This window comes from Mesoplodon densirostris, chromosome 4 (assembly GCF_025265405.1).
Source record: "Mesoplodon densirostris isolate mMesDen1 chromosome 4, mMesDen1 primary haplotype, whole genome shotgun sequence".
Lineage (NCBI taxonomy): Eukaryota > Metazoa > Chordata > Mammalia > Artiodactyla > Ziphiidae > Mesoplodon > Mesoplodon densirostris.
Window position 1 is genome coordinate 150,465,778 of NC_082664.1, and position 17,723 is coordinate 150,483,500.

Consider the following 17,723-nt stretch of genomic DNA (forward strand, 5'->3'; position numbering starts at 1 on the left):
CCTGCTGAAAGATCAGCTGTTAACCTTATGGGGATTCCCTTGTATGTTATTTGTTGTTTTTCCCTTGCTGCTTTTAATATGTTTTCTTTGGATTTAATTTTTGATAGTTTGATTAATATGTGTTTTGACGTGTTTCTCCTTGGATTTTTCCTGTATGGGACTCTCTGCGCTTCCTGGACTTGATTGACTATTTCCTTTCCCATATTAGGGAAGTTTTCAACTATAATCTCTTCAAATATTTCCTCAGTCCCTTTCTTTTCCTCTTCTTTTTCTGGGACCCCTGTAATTCGAATATTGGTGCATTTAATGTTGTTCCAGACGTCTCTGAGACTGTCCTCAAATCTTTTTATTCTTTTTTCTTTATTCTGCTCTGTGGTAGTTATTTCCACTATTTTATCTTCCAGGTCACTTATCCGTTCTTCTGCCTCAGTTATTCTGCTATTGATTCCTTCTAGAGAATTTTTAATTTCATTTATTGTGTTGTTCATCATTGTTTGTTTGCTCTTTAGTTCTTCTAGGTCTTTGTTAAACATTTCTTGCATTTTCTCCATTCTATTTCCAAGATTTTGTGTCATCTTTGCTATCATTACTCTGAATTCTTTTCAGGTAGACTGCCTATTTCCTCTTCATTTGTTTGGTCTGGTGGGTTTTTGCCTTGCTCCTTCACCTGCTGTTTATTTCTCTGTCTTCTCATTTTGCTTACCTTACTGTGTTTGGTGTCTCCTTTTTGCACACTGCAGGTTCGTCATTCCCATTGTTTTTAGTGTCTGCCCCCAGTGGCTAAGGTTGGTTCCGTGGGTTGTGTAGGCCTCCTGGTGGAAGAGACTGGTGCTTGTGTTCTGGTGGATGAGACTGGATTTTGTCTTTCTGGTGGGCAGGACCACGTCCAGTAGTGTGTTTTGGGGTGTCTGTGACCTTATTATGATTTTAAGCAACATCTCTGCTAATGGGTGGGGTTCTGTTCCTGTCTTGCTAGTTGTTTGGCATAGGGTGTCCTGGACTGTAGCTTGCTGGTTGTTCAGTGGAGCTGGGTCTTAGCTTTGAGATGGCGATCTCTGGGAAAGCTTTCACCGTTTGATATTATGTGCAACTGGGAGGTCTCTGGTGGACCAATGTCCTGAACTCAGCTCTCCCACCTCAAAGGCTCAGGGCTGACACCCAGCCAGAGCACCAAGAATCTGTCAGCCACACAGCTCAGAAGAAAAGGGAGAAAAAAGAAGGAAAGAAAGAAAGAAAAAGAATAAAGTTATTAAAATAAAAAAATAAAAATAATTATTAAAAAGGAAAAGAAAGAAAGAAGAGAGCAACCAAACCAAAAAACAAATCCATCAATGATAACAAGCACTAAAAACTATACTAAAAAACAAAACAAAACAAAAAAGACAGACAGACCCCTAGGACAAATGGTAAAAGCAAAGTTATACGGACAAAATCACACATAGAAGCATACACATACACACAAAAAGAGCAACAGGAAAAAAAATATATGTATCTTTTGGGAAGTCTGAGGTCTTCTGCCAGTGTTCAGTAGGTGTTCTGTAGGAGTTGTTCCACATGTAGATGTATTTGTGGGGAGGAAGGTGATGTCCACGTCTTACTCCTCCACCGTCTTGAAGGTCTCTCCACCTATTATTTTCATTATAACTTTGTCTTCCATGTTAATATTAAGAAAAAGACCCTGTGATAATATATTTTATTTATTTTTTAGTGTTAAAGATCAACTTTATTGTTTTTACGCATGTTACAAACAATTAGAAAATACAATTTTAAGAGATAATTTGTTTTTTTAACTTTTTATTTTATATTGGAGTATAGGTGACTAACAATGTTGTGTTAGTTTCAGAGGTACAACAAAGTGATTTGGTTATACATACACATGTATCTATTCTTTTTCAAATTCTTTTCCCAATTAGGTTGTTACAGAATATTGAGCAGAGTTCCCTGTGCTGTACAGTAGGTCCTTGTTGGTTACCCATTTTAAATATAGTAGTGTGGACATGTCAGTCCCATACTCCCTAACTATCCGTCCCCCCACCTTTCCCCTCTGGTAACCATAAGTTTGTTCTCTAAGTCTGAGAGTCTGTTTCTGTTTTGTATTTTGTTTAGAATTTTCCTTTATTACTTTGTTACTTACATTTACATTTATTTACTTTAGTGTAATATATGAAGTAGAAATAAACTTTGTTTTTTAACAAAAATGTTTAGCCAACTGAGCAAATACCACTTATCAAACAATCCAAACTTTTGAAATATCACATTTTCATGGAATAAAAATATTATATGATTGTCTTAGTCAGCTTGGGCTGCCATAACAGAATACCACAGGCTAGGTGGCTTAAACAAAAGAGATTTATTTTCGTGAAGTTCTGGAGACTGGAAGTCCCAGATGGAAGTGCCAACATGGTTGGGTTCTGGGGAGAGCCCTCTTCTTGGCTGGCAGATGGCTGCCTTCTCACTGTGTCCTCACATGGCAGAGAGAGAATAAGGGAGAAAGAGAGAGGGAAAGAAAGAGCTCTCTCTTGTTCTCTTCTTATTTGGCCCCAGTTCTATTGGGTTAAGGCCCTACCCTTACGACCTCATTTAACCTGAATTACTATCTCCAGAAACAGTTGCATTAGGGGTTGGAGCTTCAACATATGAAATTTAAGGGACCACAATTTAGTGCATGGCGATGATGTAATGTGATATTTGGATCCAAAGCACGAAGAATTGAGTTAACCAGACTCCTCAGTTCATGACAAGCTGTCATCACCAGTCTGTGCAAGGCAAATGTCTGATTTTCCTTTTTCCTTACTTTTTGTGTCAATTCTTCACTCCTACAGACACAGAACCTAATGTGTTTGACTAATTTCTCTGATATATATATATTTTAAATTACAAATATCTCCTGTTACTATTATTATTTAACATTGGTTTGGAACTTCAGTTCCTTGTGATCAGACAAGAAAAATAAATGAGTTGAAAATATTTGAGATGAGAAAACTACCAGTTTTTCAGATGATACTCTCATCTACATGTTTGTCATGTTGTGTATCAAAGTTGTGTATCTATATCCATAGGTTATATATATAGAGATATAGATCTCAAAGACACTATACATATCTAAGACAAATATATATCAAAGACATTCTTATAAAATGTTAGACTAATTACACATAAAGGTGCTTCTAATTAATTTACATAAATGATATGAGGTTGTAGATCTTATTACGTTCCTTACTTTCAAAACCAACATTAGGGACTTCCCTGGTGGTCCAGTGGTTAAGACTCCACGCTTCCAATGCAAAGGGCATGGGTTTGATCCCTGGTCATGGAATTAGGTTCCCACATGCTGCACGGTGCAGCCAAAAAAAAATTTTTTTTAATTAAAAATAAAAAAATAAAATAAAATAAATGTTAGATAATAAAGACCTTTCCATTTCAAAAAAAATCTAAAAAGTTATTATAAAAAATAAAGGAGAATGTTTGAACATATAGATTGTAATGTTTATTTTTGTCTACAAAAAAAAAGCAAGGGAAAAAGAAATAAAAGCACATTTGTATTAACTTAGATTGAAAATTCTAGATCTGAACTATCCAGTATAGTAGCCATTAACCACATAAAGTTATTTAAACTTAGATAAACTAAAATTTTAAGTTCAATTCCTCAATCATACTATCCACATTCCAAGTGCTCAATAAATACATAAGGCTAGTAGCTACTCTGTTGGACAGTGCAGATCTAAGGCATTTCCATTGTTGCAGAGTATCCTATTAGAGAATTCTTTAACTAGACAATCTCAGTACAGTGGAGATGGGGAAGAGAAAGGTGGTGGAGAAAAGATGATTCCTTTTCAGAGATACAGTGTCTTCAGAATACCATTTTAAATTTAAAAATAGAATTTTCTAAAGTTTCACTTTGTATCTTTTGAGTATATTTGCTGAGATTCCATTTATGCCTTCCTTTATTCATTCACTCATGAACAAGTATATGGGTTCCTGCTAATTCCAGGTCTTTTTTCTAAATGCTAGAAACACACAGTGAACTAGTCAGAAACACCTATTCTTTGCTTGATGCTTTTATTCTGTTCAGAGGAGACAGGCCATAGTCAAGTAAACAAATGACACATAGAATAATTTCAGATGGTAGTAAGTGCAATGAAAAGTTAACAAGAATCAGTTGATAGAGAGGAGATTTTTGGAGTGTCTCTCACAGTTTGGGGCCAGAGGGAACTTCTCTCTGCTGTGATATTTCAAATGAAACATGAATGATGAGAAGTCACCTGCAGGTGATGGATTGCAGAAGAGTGTTCTGGGCAAAGGGAGTAGAAAATGTGAAGGCTCCAAGCAGTAAGAACTGTGGAATAATTGAGGAAATCAACAAATTCCAGTGAGGCTTGAGCCCAGTGAGAATGGAGGAGGACAGGAAGTGAAATGGAGTGATGGACAATGACAGGTCACATAGGGTCTTGGAGGCCTTGAGGAGAATGCATTAATTTCTTAACTCATTGGATGAAATTTTTTAATTAATTTTTATTGGAGTATAGTTGCTTTACAATGTTGTGTTAGTTTCTTCTGTACAGCAAAGTGAATCAGCTATATGTATACATATATCCCCTCTTTTTTGGATTTACTTCCCATTTAGTTCACCACACAGCATTGAATAGAGTTCCCTGTGCTATACAGTAGGTTCTCATTAGTTATCTATTTTATACATAGTAGTCTATGTATGTCAATCCCAATCTCCCAATTCATCCCACCCCCCTCTTCCCCCACCCCCCAGTAACCATACATTTGTTCTCTACATCTGTGTCTCTATTTCTGCTTTGCAATTAAGTTCATCTGAATCATTTTCTAGTTTCCACATATAAGCGATATTATACAATATTTATTTTTCTCTTTCTGACTTACTTCACTCTGTATGACAGTCTCAAGGTCCATCCACATCTCTGCAAATTGCACAGTTTCGTTCCTTTTTATGGCTGAGTAATATTCCATTGTATATATGTACTACATCTTCTTTGTCCATTCTTCCATTGATGGACATTTATTTTGCTTCCATGTCCTGGCTATTGTAAATAGTGCTGCAGTGAACATGGGGTGCATGTATCTTTCTGAATTATGGTTTTCTCTGGGTATATGCCCAGGAGTGGAATTGCTGGATCATATGGTAATTCTATTTTTAGTTTTTTAGGAACCTCCATACTGTTCTCCTACTGAGTGAAATTGATATGTGAATATAATAAAGTTCCAAACAGAAACCCTTCAGTTTGTATTAATAAAATAAAGTTCATATTGAAAAATAAATGATTTAAAGTATTTAAATAACAAGATTACAAAAACTATGAGAGATCTTTCTGACTCAGACAAGAAATCCAGAGTGAATAAAAGAAAACAATGGGCATATTTGATCACATAAGTTTTTTTAATTATGGAAATACTTATACACAGATTCAAACATCTTAAAGAGTTTATCATTATAACATTTTAGACTGTAAAATATATCTTGACCTTTGCTCTAATAAGAGGCTATAGAACCATGGAAATGGTTCCAGCTCCCATTACTAGGAAATACTTGGGAGTTGTCATTAATTCAATGGATATTTGTTCTGTTGTGCAGGGCACTCTTTTAGGCGAGTGATAACCACTCCAAGGTCTTGCTCTCATGGAGCATACATTCTAATGGTTGACAATAAAAGATGATAATAACGAAGAAATGTGACGCCTTATAGATGCATTGGGGGAAGGGATTCTATTTTAGATTAAATGGTCAAGGAAAGCCTTTCCGAGCACATGCCATTGCATCAAGATCTGAAAGATAAAGGAAGGAAACTAGCCATTCAAAGACAGGAGTGAGAAGGAAGAGCAAGGGAAAGTACCAAGCCATGAATGGGCTTCAAACACTTCATGAAGCATGGGAAGCACCTGAACTTATGGCAAAACAAGTGTAGGGGAGAGCCTTAAGAGAGAGACTGTCTTGGCAGCAATAAAGAATGCAGAAGGGACTTCCCTGGTGGCACAGTGGTTAAGAACCCGCCTGCCAGTGCAGGGGACATGGGTTCAATCCCTGGTCTGGGAAGGTTCCACATGCCGCGGAGCAACTAAGCCTGTGTGCCACAACTACTGAGCCTGTGCTCTAGAGCCCGTGAACCACAACTACTGAGCCTGCATTCTAGAGCCCGTGAGCTGCAACTACTGAAGCCCATGATCCCAGAGCCAGTGTTCTGCAACAAGAGGAGCCACAGCAATGAGAAACCCGCACACCACAACGAAGAGTAGCCCCCACTCACCACAACTAGAGAAATCCCACGCACAGTAACAAAGAGCCAAAGCAGCCACAAAAAAAAAAAAAAAGAATGCAGAATATTATTCTGGTAGACTAGAGTTTCTCAAACTTGGACTATTATCATTTTGAGTCAGATAATTCTTCGTTCGCGGTGGGGAATGTCCCTGTGCACTTTAGGATGTTTTGCAACATCCCTGGCCTCTACCCACTAGATTCTGGTAGCATCGTTCTAGTTGCAACAACCTAAAATTATCTCCAAATATTTCCAAATATCCCCTGTGGACCAAGTCTCCCCTGGCTGAGAAGCATTGTACTGGACTATCCTATTCTTTAACTTCAATGTCATAATATCAACCCACACCAATCTGTGACTCCAACTGCTAACAATCATAGCAGCTAGTTGCATAGTTTCTCAATGTCCAATGGCTGACTTGATTTTCCCCACTTTACTTACCTGCTGTTGGGGGACGATTGTATCACATGCTTGTACTAACCAATAAATTTTGGCTGGTACCCTTACATTTTATCAGAAACTATAAAACTGGCCCACATTAAGAATCTACTGATGTGGCCTGAGTCAGAGACTCTAATCCACACCCTCAGAAGGTCAGCTTGATTTCTGTTTCTTGGTAGCACTGTGAGATACCTTGCATCAGATAATGCATGACTGTACAACCATAGCAAGAGAAGAGGGTCCCTCTCTGGCTGGTCTTCTCACTGTGGCAATGTTCTTTGGGTTGAAACAAATATTTTATTTAATTGGTACATGGTTAGTGTGATGGTAAAGTTTATGTGTCATCTTGACTGAGTCACCGAGTACCCAGACATTATTCTGGGTGTGGCTGTGAGGGAGTTTCTGTAGAGATTCACATCTGAGTCAGTATACAAAGTCAAGAAGTTGGCCCTCCCCAAGGTGGGTGGGCCCCATCCAATCAGTTGAAGACCTGAAAAGAACAGGAAGTCTCTCTGGCAAGTAGAGGATAACTCTCTTCCTGACTGTCCTTAAGCTGGGACAGCAGTCTCTTCTGCCTTCAGACTCAGACTGAGATTGGAACTTATAGTGTCAGCTCTCTTGCTTTTCAGGCCTTTGGACTTGGACTAGAACTATACTATCGTCTCTTCTGGGCTGCTAGCTTGCTGACTGTGGATCTTGAGACTTAGCCTCTATTATCTCTTTATTATACTATATATGTACATATATACATATATACACACATATACATATAAAATAAATATCTATTATCTATAACATATGATACATATTTAAGTATTAATATAATACATATTTATATATAATAATATATAACATATTTATGTATATTATAATATTTAATATGTTATATATTTTTTATATACATACATACACACACACACATACAGAGTTGTCCCTCAGAATTCATGTGGGGGTCAGAAAGAGAAAGACAAGTACTGTATGCTGACACATATATATGGAATTTAAGAAAAAAAAAAAATGTCATCAAGAACATAGGGGTAAGACAGGAATAAAGACACAGACCTACTAAAGCATGGACTTGAGGATATGGGGAGGGGGAAGGGTAAGCTGTGACAAAGTGAAAGAGCGGCATGGACATATATACACTACCAAACGTAAGGTAGATAGCTAGTGGGAAGCAGCCGCATAGCACAGGGAGATCAGCTCGGTTCTTTGTGACCGCCTGGAGGGGTGGGATAGGGAGGGTGGGAGGGAGACGCAAAAGGGAGGGGATATGGGAACATATGTATATGTATAACTGATTAAATTTGTAAAATAAAAAAAAAAAAAAAAAAAAAAAAAAAAAACCCGTGCACAGCAATGAGGGCCCAACACAGCCTAAAATAAATAAATTTATAAAAAAAAATTCAAGGATGCTCAAGTCCCTTATATAAAACGGTGCAGTATTTGCATAAAACCTACACACTTCTACCTGCATACTTTAAATCATCTCTAAATTATTTATAATACTTAACACAACATAAGCGCTATGTAAAGAGCTGTGAAAACAATGTAAATTCTATATAAATAGCACATGGCAAATTCAGGTTTTGCTTTTTGGAACTCTCTGGAATTTTTTTTCAAATATTTTCTATTCATGGTTAGTTGAATCCATGGATGTGGAACCCATGGATACAGAGGGCCAACTGTATATATATATATATATATATATATATATATATATATATATATATACACACACACACACACACACACACACACACACAGAGAGAGAGCGAGAGAGAGAGGGAGGGAGAGAGAGGTCTGTAGTTGGCAAGCTGGAGGACCAGGAGAGCAGATAGTTATTATATATATATTATATAATAAAGAGATTTATTATAAGGAATTGGTTATTGGTTCTGTTTCTCTGGTGATCCCAGACTAATATAGATAGGATTTTAACTTAGGCTTTCAAACCCATAAAAAAGAGTCATTGTAGGGGACAGAATAGGTATTTTTCAATCAAATATGTGGCAGAATGATATTTTTGAAATATTTATAGAAGTATCCCCACCCTGCCAATATTTATTTTATCTTTTTGTTTCACCCCCAACTCTTTCTATGCAAGAGCTGGATTATTCTCTGCTCATTATTTCTGAAGGAGAATGTGACAGCAGAAAGAGATAAAAGTAGCTCCTATCTGGCTTTGATATCAAAAACTCAGGTCTTGAGAGAAAAGGGAAAGAATGAAAGATTAGACAAAGACTTGAGAAAAAAATAGGAGAGGGAAGGCAACTCTTTCCCCTTTGACCCCACCCTCTACATACACACACACACACACACACACACACACACACACTCACCCCGGGCCTGAAGGATTCAGGGAACACCAGGAGGGAAGTGATGGGATAGAGAAGCCAGCAGGGGCAGGGAGCGCACTAAGAGTAGGAACTAGGTCACTTTTACAGTCTGCCTGAGCTGCCCTTAAGCAGGGAGCCTGTCCACCGTATGAGCCCAGAGGCAATATCTGTTGCCTTTTTAGCAAGTGTCCCTCTGACAGCAGGCAACACTTTGCCCATAGGTAATTGAGCAAGAAGGATACCCTTTCGCGCTTGATCCCTTAAAACCCGTGGCAACATCCCAGGACACCTACAAGTCCACCAATGCCCATGACGCTGGTCACCAAGTTCAGTGAGGCTAGAGATGCTATGCAAAGGAGAGCCTCAGAGCTGGGTTACGCAAACTCAGTCCAGGGCAAGAAGTAGAAATGAACTCTTCTTCTTAAGGTCGCAGATGGCTACTCATAGACCGCTGTTCTGTGCCTTCTGTAAAATGGCTGCCAGCTCTCTTCTTCCTGTCAGCATCAGGCATTTCGCTGAGGTACTGGAAGAAACTCACCTTGTCTCTCCAATGGTCCATTGTCACCATCATTCCCTGTCTAAGCTGCTGTGAACTTGAGGCTCCCAGAAGTTGCAGGGTGGTTGGTGCACCCCTCAAACTGGTCCTATGCGTGTATATCATGTAGAAGTTCTCCCAAATGTCTGGCATACTGAGGACATTTTCTCTTTTTAAGTACTGAGACTGATTTTCCTCTCCTATTTCCATATTTCTTTTGTCATGTCAATGGAACTTCGAAAGGGAGAGGCTTTACGTAGGTGGACTAAATTCCTTCTCTTGAAATTCAACTGTGCATTAAGTTTCTCCCATGTCAGCTTAACTTCATCATGGTTCGTGAAATGTTTTTGAAGTTTCTGGAACTCAAGTGATGGTACAAACCCTTCATCATCCGTGGTCATTTTAAGGGGGATATGTGAGAAGAATACATTTATGAATATGTGGCCCCCGACTGCCACGTTTTTACCAGATTCAAGAGATTTCTTTTACATTCTTTTACATTACATTTAGCTCTAAGCTGACAGAGTGGACGGAATCTCTGTTCTGGGATTATTTCAGCTGTTTTAGACATGGCTTATAGACGCTCTCTAGAGAATTTTGACAACGGCAAGAACTAATAAAACTATTAAAGAAAAGAAAAGACATTCTCTTGTATAATGCCAATGCATACAGCTGCCTTCTTCATTTTCTCCAGTGCTGTGTGGACAGCAAAGGAGAATTCATTTCCCCTTTGTACCTCCTTCAATTCTTTCATTTTCTTTATTGGCACTTTACATGAAAGAAAATGTGCAGAGCTAAGAACGCACTTTAGGATCTTTCACTCTGCCAAATTTGCTTGCAAAGTCTGCTTCTGCTGGAGGATAAAATGGAACACTTTTGACATTGCCAATATTCCTGACTGTAAGATCACTTCAGATATTACTTTCCCACTTAGCCATCCCTGAAAGTTGTTCTCCTCTGTGATTTGATACAGACCTTTGCCAATTTGCTCTCTCTTTTTTTTTCACTTTTAACATATTTCCATGCAATATACAAATGCCAGTGTGCAAATCATCCAGAAGTATTCATATCCTAAAATAAAGCTCCTTTTCTCTCCCCGTGAGATTGTAAAGCTGAAAGTAAAGTTTAGGAAAAAGGAAAAGGAAAAAACAAGCCCAGACAGATTGTTTTCATGTGTCTCTGCTTGCTTAGTGTCACAAGTGGTGGCTTCTGCAGTGTGTCCTGACTACATGGTGAAACTCCTCACAGGCTGACACGGAGCAGGACATCCAGAGGAAGATTTTTAAGTGTTGTCGCGAATGACTAAAAAGCCAGGGTGGCTTGGTCATCATTGAGTTGGGATGTTAAGATTGGTACTCTTTTCTACACCTGTCAAGAACATACCCCAAAGGAAACTGAAGAGATTCCTAGCAGGTTTGAGGGATTGGGGAATTAATTGTGGATCTAAACAGGCCTGACTTCCATTGGTGGGGTGGGGGGAGAGGGGCAGGGACACGAGCAGGGCAAGACGGCTGCCTTCAGGGAGGGCCTCATTCCCACCTCTGAGTGCTCCAGAATCTGGCGCAGACACCAGAGGCCCAAACTTGGAAAAGGTCAAAGGCAAGAGCAAGAGGTCAGAGGTTATGACCCTCTCACTAGGGTCAGCTCTTAAGACCCCACCCCACCCCCGACCTGGTCCTAAGACAGCTCAGCCACAGGCCTGGCTGAGCAGGAAAAATGAGACTTGACTGCCTTCCTATGGATCCTGTCTTTTCTTTCCTTTCCTCAGTCCTATAGTTTCCAAAATTAGTCGTTTGGGCTTATTTTAGGGAATGATTAATTGCTGTTGAGAGCTGACCTCAGCCAGGCACTGCGTTAATTGCTTTATACTCGTGACCTCATTTGATCCCCACAAACCCCCCAAGTAGGAACCATTATTATCCACTTTTTACAAACCAGGCAAGTAGGAGGCAGACTAGCCACGTGCTCATAGCCACACCACCAGCAAGTGATCACTCCCAACGTGTGCTATTACCACTAAGCTTTCTGGTTTCTTAATGTTGGACTAATACATTTCTCTTAAAGTACCTTAATTTGTTTCATCTCATTTTAACCTTCTAAGCTTTCAGGATTTCATAATCCCTTTTATCTCCCATTTTACAGTCCTTTAAAATTTGTGTCTATTTGTCCTTTAAATATTTTATATCTTTTATTATTTACCCTTTAATAATTTAACATCAACATAATTTTTACGTCCGTTGATGTCTGAGCTTTAATTTCCAGTGGTGAGCACTTTTCCTGGCACATAGAAAAATTCATACTTTTTGAATAATGAGTGAGCTTCCTGCTTTCATAATTTTCATTTGTTAATCTGATTTATAGGTTTCTTTTTAATTATTTATCTTCTATTAATTTTCATTATCATCCTTTGGTAGTTTAACTATGACATAATTAGATCACTGTAAGTTCTGAGCCACTGGTTTTTTCTCTTGTGACTGTTTTAATTTCTCCATAGATTGTTAATATGTTTTAAACTTTTAATATTACCTGTCAAAGTCCTGATATATCATTCTTTTGCCCCCCCTTCATTTCCTTATATTTAACTTCTAAATTCTTAAATTCTGCTTTCCTTAAGCTTTTAGTTTCTTTCTTTTTCCAAGTTACCATACTGTCTCATCTTTTCATTTACTCATTTTTTACCGGTCATTAAGTCTGGCTTTTAAGTCTATGATTTAGGAGAGGATGGAAAACCAAAAATAAGTCCTCTTCACGTTCTCCTCCATAGATTCTCCTGTTCCATTGAATTCTACTGGTACAAACAGTCACAAAAATATTTGTAACATGCAAAGAATAACTAGACAGCAAACATCCACATACCAAGATGAGTATTAAACCTATTTAACTATCAGAATAGACTCAGGCACAGGCATCAACCAATCAGAACCAATTCTGGCCACCCACGACCTCCAAGGCTGCCTGGTGAGGACCAGCTGCCAGTCAGGGGCCGGGAACCCGTCTGTCAGAAAGTGGAGACCTCCATCTTTTTCCTTTTTCCTTCAGAGGAAGTCCCACCAGGAATTTGGGGTTCATTGTTCCTTTCGTTTTCTTCATGGTCTGCCATATACCTATACATTCTTTTTTTTTTTTTTTTTTTTTTTTTTTTTGGTACCCGGGCCTCTCACTATTGTGGCCTCTCCCGTTGCGGAGCACAGGCTCCAGACGCGCAGGCTCAGCGGCCATGGCTCACGGGCCCAGCCGCTCCACGGCATGTGGGATCTTCCCGGACCGGGGCACGAACCCGTGACCCCTGCATCGGCAGGCGGACTCTCAACCACTGCGTCACCAGGGAAGCCCCCCTATGCATTCTTAAACAGTACATTATTTGGTTTTTGCACTTTAAAAACACTTTTTGTAAATGGATTTATATTGTATGCATTATTTTATGACTACCTTTAATTCACCGAGGCTATGAGGCATGGCATCCTTGTTGCTGTCTATAGCTGTGGTTTATGTTTTTTTTTTTTTTGCGGTAGGCGGGCCTCTCACTGTTGTGGCCTCTCCCCTTGCGGAGCACAGGCTCCGGACGCGCAGGCTCAGCGGCCATGGCTCACGGGCCTAGCCGCTCCGCGGCATGTGGGATCTTCCCAGACCGGGGCACGAACCCATGTCCCCTGCATCGGCAGGCGGACTCTCAACCACTGCGCCACCAGGGAAGCCCTGGCTTATGTTTTAATTGCTGTTCATATTCCATTGTGCAAATACACCCAATACATTTATCCAGTCTATTCATAATGTATATTTGGATTTTTGTTAGGTTTTTTTTGTTTTGTTCTTTACTAAGCTATGAACATTTTGATTTTGTCTCCTGATGTACATTTTCAAGGACTTATTTCTAAATGTCTAACTAAATATCTAGAAATGGAAACAGGAAGTCTAGAGGGATGTTTATCTTCAACTGCATTAGAGAATGGCAAATTGTATTCAAGTCGTGCTACACCAATTCACACTTCCTCCGGTACAGTTATAAGAGTTCCTGTTTCTCCACGTCCTTATCAACATTAGATTTTACACATTTGAATATTTTTGCCAGTGTGATGGGTGTGAAATGAAATATCATTGTAGTTTTGCTTTGCCTCTTCTGAGTTCAAATAATATTGGGAGTCTTTTCATAAGATTTTTTGGTCATTCATTTCTTCTTCTATATGATACCTGTTCAAGATTTTTCCTATTTTTGTATGAGCCATTTTCTTTTTCTAATTCATCAGTTTAAATTATTTATATATTCTGGATATTATACATTGCCACATCACTTTATTTATGGGCCTTTTGTTAAACATAAATTCTTAATTTAATGTAGTGAAATTTATCGGTCTTGTTCTCTGGAATATGCTTTATGTGTCTTGCTTAAGAATTCTTCCCATATGCCAAAGTCACAAGCATATTCTTTTGTATTTTCTTCTAAAAGTTTTATAGCTTTGTCTTCTACATTTAAGGCTTCATCTACTGAAGAACTAACTTTTGACCTTGTTCATCCTCTCTATTACATGCTTTATTTCTACTTCATTAATGTCTCCTTCTATCTGGTATAAACATTGATGATCCTAAGCATATTAATATAAAATTGAACCTATACATAAATAGAAAATTTTCAAGTTTCACAATAGTCATTTGTTTAGAGGATATAAAAGGGCTTTCTTAGTACACATATATTTATCGACCAGAACACCTCACTTAATTCTTCAGAACTTGGAGAATTACCGAAATCTACCAATGCTTTTAGTGGCCAGAACTACATTTAAAAAATATAACTCTGAGCTTCCCTGGTGGCACAGTGGTTAAGAATCCGCCTGCCAATTCAGGGGACACGGGTTTAAGCCCTGGTCTGGGAAGATCCCACATGTTGCAGAGCAAGTAAGCCCGTGAGCCACAACTACTGAGCCTGCACTCTGGAGCCCGTGAGCCACAACTACAGAAGCCCTTGCGCCTAGAGCCCATGCTCCGCGACAAGAGAAGCCACCGCAATGAGAAGCCCACATACTGCAATAAAGAGTAGCCCCCGCTCACCAGAGCTAGAGAAAGCCCGTGTGCAGCAAAGAAGACCCAACGCAGCCAAAAAATAATTAATTAATTAATTACTTTTTTAAAATAAATAATAAAAATATAACTCTGGCTGAAGTCGATGAGATCATGGAATTCTGAACGATGTCACTGAAAATAGGTAGTTGAGAGGAGGCTTTAACCAGGTCTTATCAGGTATGAGGGATGCCAGAGAATGGGTTAATATTCAGTTTCAATCTTAGTATATTATATGGTTAGTGACTATTAATTGGCACAGGGAGTGCAATAAACTGAAGTCTGTGTCCCACCCCCCCCTTAAAATTCATATTTTGAAACTTAATACCCAATGTGATGGTATTTGGAGGTGGAGCCTTTGAGACATGATTAGGCCATGAAGGCAATGTCCTCATGAAAGGGATTGGTGCCCTTATAAAAGAGACCCCAGAGAGCTCCCTTGCCTCTTCTGCCATGTGAGGACGCGATGAAAAGTCAGCCATCTACCTCTCCCCAGACACCAAACCTGCCAACACTCTGCTCTTGGACTTGCCAGCCTCCAGAACTGTGAAAAATGAATTTTTGTTGTTGATAAGCTACTCAGTCTATGGTATTTTTGTTATAGCAGCCTGAAGGAACAAAGACATGGATGTACAGGAATAAAAACAGGCTCAGAGGATGAGGGTGGGGGTAGACCAGCCAGGATCCCAGTAGGAAAAGATGGCACACAAACTGGATAATTTGACGAATCCAGGGAGAGCTGTATGGTGAGGATTGCCTGACAAGAGCTGCATCTTTGGTCAAGGGATGTGGCCAAGCCATTGGGACCCAACAGATGCAGCTAGGGATATACATTTCCAACCTCACTCTTCTCCTACCTTCTAATCTCTTGGCAATGCTCCTCATTTGCCAAACCTGATGGGAAGCCAGAAGGAAAGGAATCCATGATATAGACGAAGCTAAGTTTCTTTGGACACAGAGCAAGGAGCTAAAAGGTAGGGAGTGCATTTGAAGGAACAAACAGATGACATGCTGCACCACAGGCAAAAATGAAAAGATCCTTTAGATGTTCTTTAAAATCAGCAAAAAAAAAAAAAAAAAAAAAAAGGAGAGCTAGATGAAACAATATTGGCAAGGTGTTTAAAGCCATGGAGTGAGTTCTTCATGGGGGCTAGTTCTAGTTCTCTTTCTCTACACTCTTGTGTATTTTTGAAATTTTGAAAATTTAAAAGGAAGCAGAAGAAAGAAGAGGAGAAGGAAGAGGAGGAGGAAGCTGTAATTCTAGTGGTTCCATTAAAAGTTAAATCTTAGGCTTCTCTGGTAGTGCAGTGGTTGAGAGTCCGCCTGCCGATGCAGGGGACATGGGTTCGTGCCCCGGTCCGGGAGGATTCCACATGCCACGGAGCGGCTGGGCCCATGAGCCATGGCTGCTGAGCCTGCGCGTCCGGAGCCTGTGCTCCGCAATGGGAGAGGCCACAAAAAAAAAGTTAAACCTTGTACTTACATTACAGTCAATATGTGTTTTGCTTTCTCATTGTGGGAAGCTCCTGTTAGTGACTAATGAAAGCACTGTAATAGCTGTAAAGAGAATACAACCAGCCTCAGAAAAAGATGTGGGGAAGCAAAGACACAATGGAAAGCCTGACCATTAGATTGTTGGTGACCAGACAGGAGAAGAGACGGTTGCACAGAAATAAGGACAAAGAGCAGCCTTCTTGAGCATTGCCCCACTCTCAGACCATGTCAGCTGTAGGGAGAGCAAGTGATAAGTTACTGCAGAGAGTTGGAGAAGAAATAGCAGCTGCAGGAGATACTGTCCTGTTCTCCAAGGTAAGCAGTGGTCATCTTGGAAAGTAGGATGGAGAGGAAGCAGCCCGTGCAGCTGGAGTAACAGTCCCTCTGGTAAGAGTCACCAATATTTTCTACCTCAAAGCCCCTGAATACCCACCCTCACGGGTGAAGTCTGGGGGATCCTGGACTATCTCAGTCTTTGTGTTTGGCTTTGAACTTTCAAAAACTTTGCTCACTCCTTAAGAAATAGGATGCAGAAACCAGGGTTGGCTCAACATCAGTCAGGAGTCAGGTCTTATTAAGATTGAGAGTGGTTGAGAGTCCACCTGCCGATGCAGGGGACACGGGTTCGTGCCCCGGTCCGGGAAGATCCCACATGCCGCGGAGCGGCTGGGCCCGTGAGCCATGGCCGCTGAGCCTGCGCGTCCGGAGCCTGTGCTCCGCAGAGGGAGCGGCCACAATAGTGAGAGGCCCGCGTACCGCAAAAAAAAAAAAAAAAAAAGATTGGATTCTGAGCTATCTGGTGTAGCATAGCTATGTTCATTGAGATCCAGGTCAGAATCACAAAATTTACAGACTTTTTCTAAAAATATATACATAAATATATATAGCTTTCTCATCCTGTAGCTTAGTGTTTATGCACACAGAATTTGGTGTCAGACAAACTTGGGTTTAAGTTCTAAATACTTGCTAACTGTTGGCAAGTTATTTAATTGCATCAGAAAATAAAGAGCAACATAAATGTATCTACAGGGTTGTTGAGATGATTAAATGCACACAAAGAGGTAGGAAATAGTTAAGATCTCAGTGAATATTATCTGTGATTATACTTACCGTTGTCTTTGAATACCAAATACCTACGAAGTATTGTGCTAGGCATTTAACCTACATTTTATTTGGTCTTTACAATAACCACCAAATTATGCCAAATCACGTTAACATTCAGTGAGCCAGGCTCAATTTGTTAAATAATTTCCTTGATTATACAGTTAGGAAGTTTGGGGATCATGGTTTAAATCTGGGTCTATTTCAGAAACAACTGGGATTTTTCACTACATGAGGCTGAATTATGTTTCAGGTGATCCAGAGAATTTATTTCAAAATGAAGCAATGCCTAGATATGGGTTAACTTATTAGGTACTAAGTTCAATTTCTGTCTGAATATTGTTTTTTCCGCTTTAATAAAGATGTGAGTTTTTAAAGTAAATGTGGAAAATCGTGGATGAAAGGAACAAACCTCATGGATTAATAAGCAAGCCAAGTGAATCGAAACTTCCCCTTTAAAATATATTCTTATTATAAAAGATT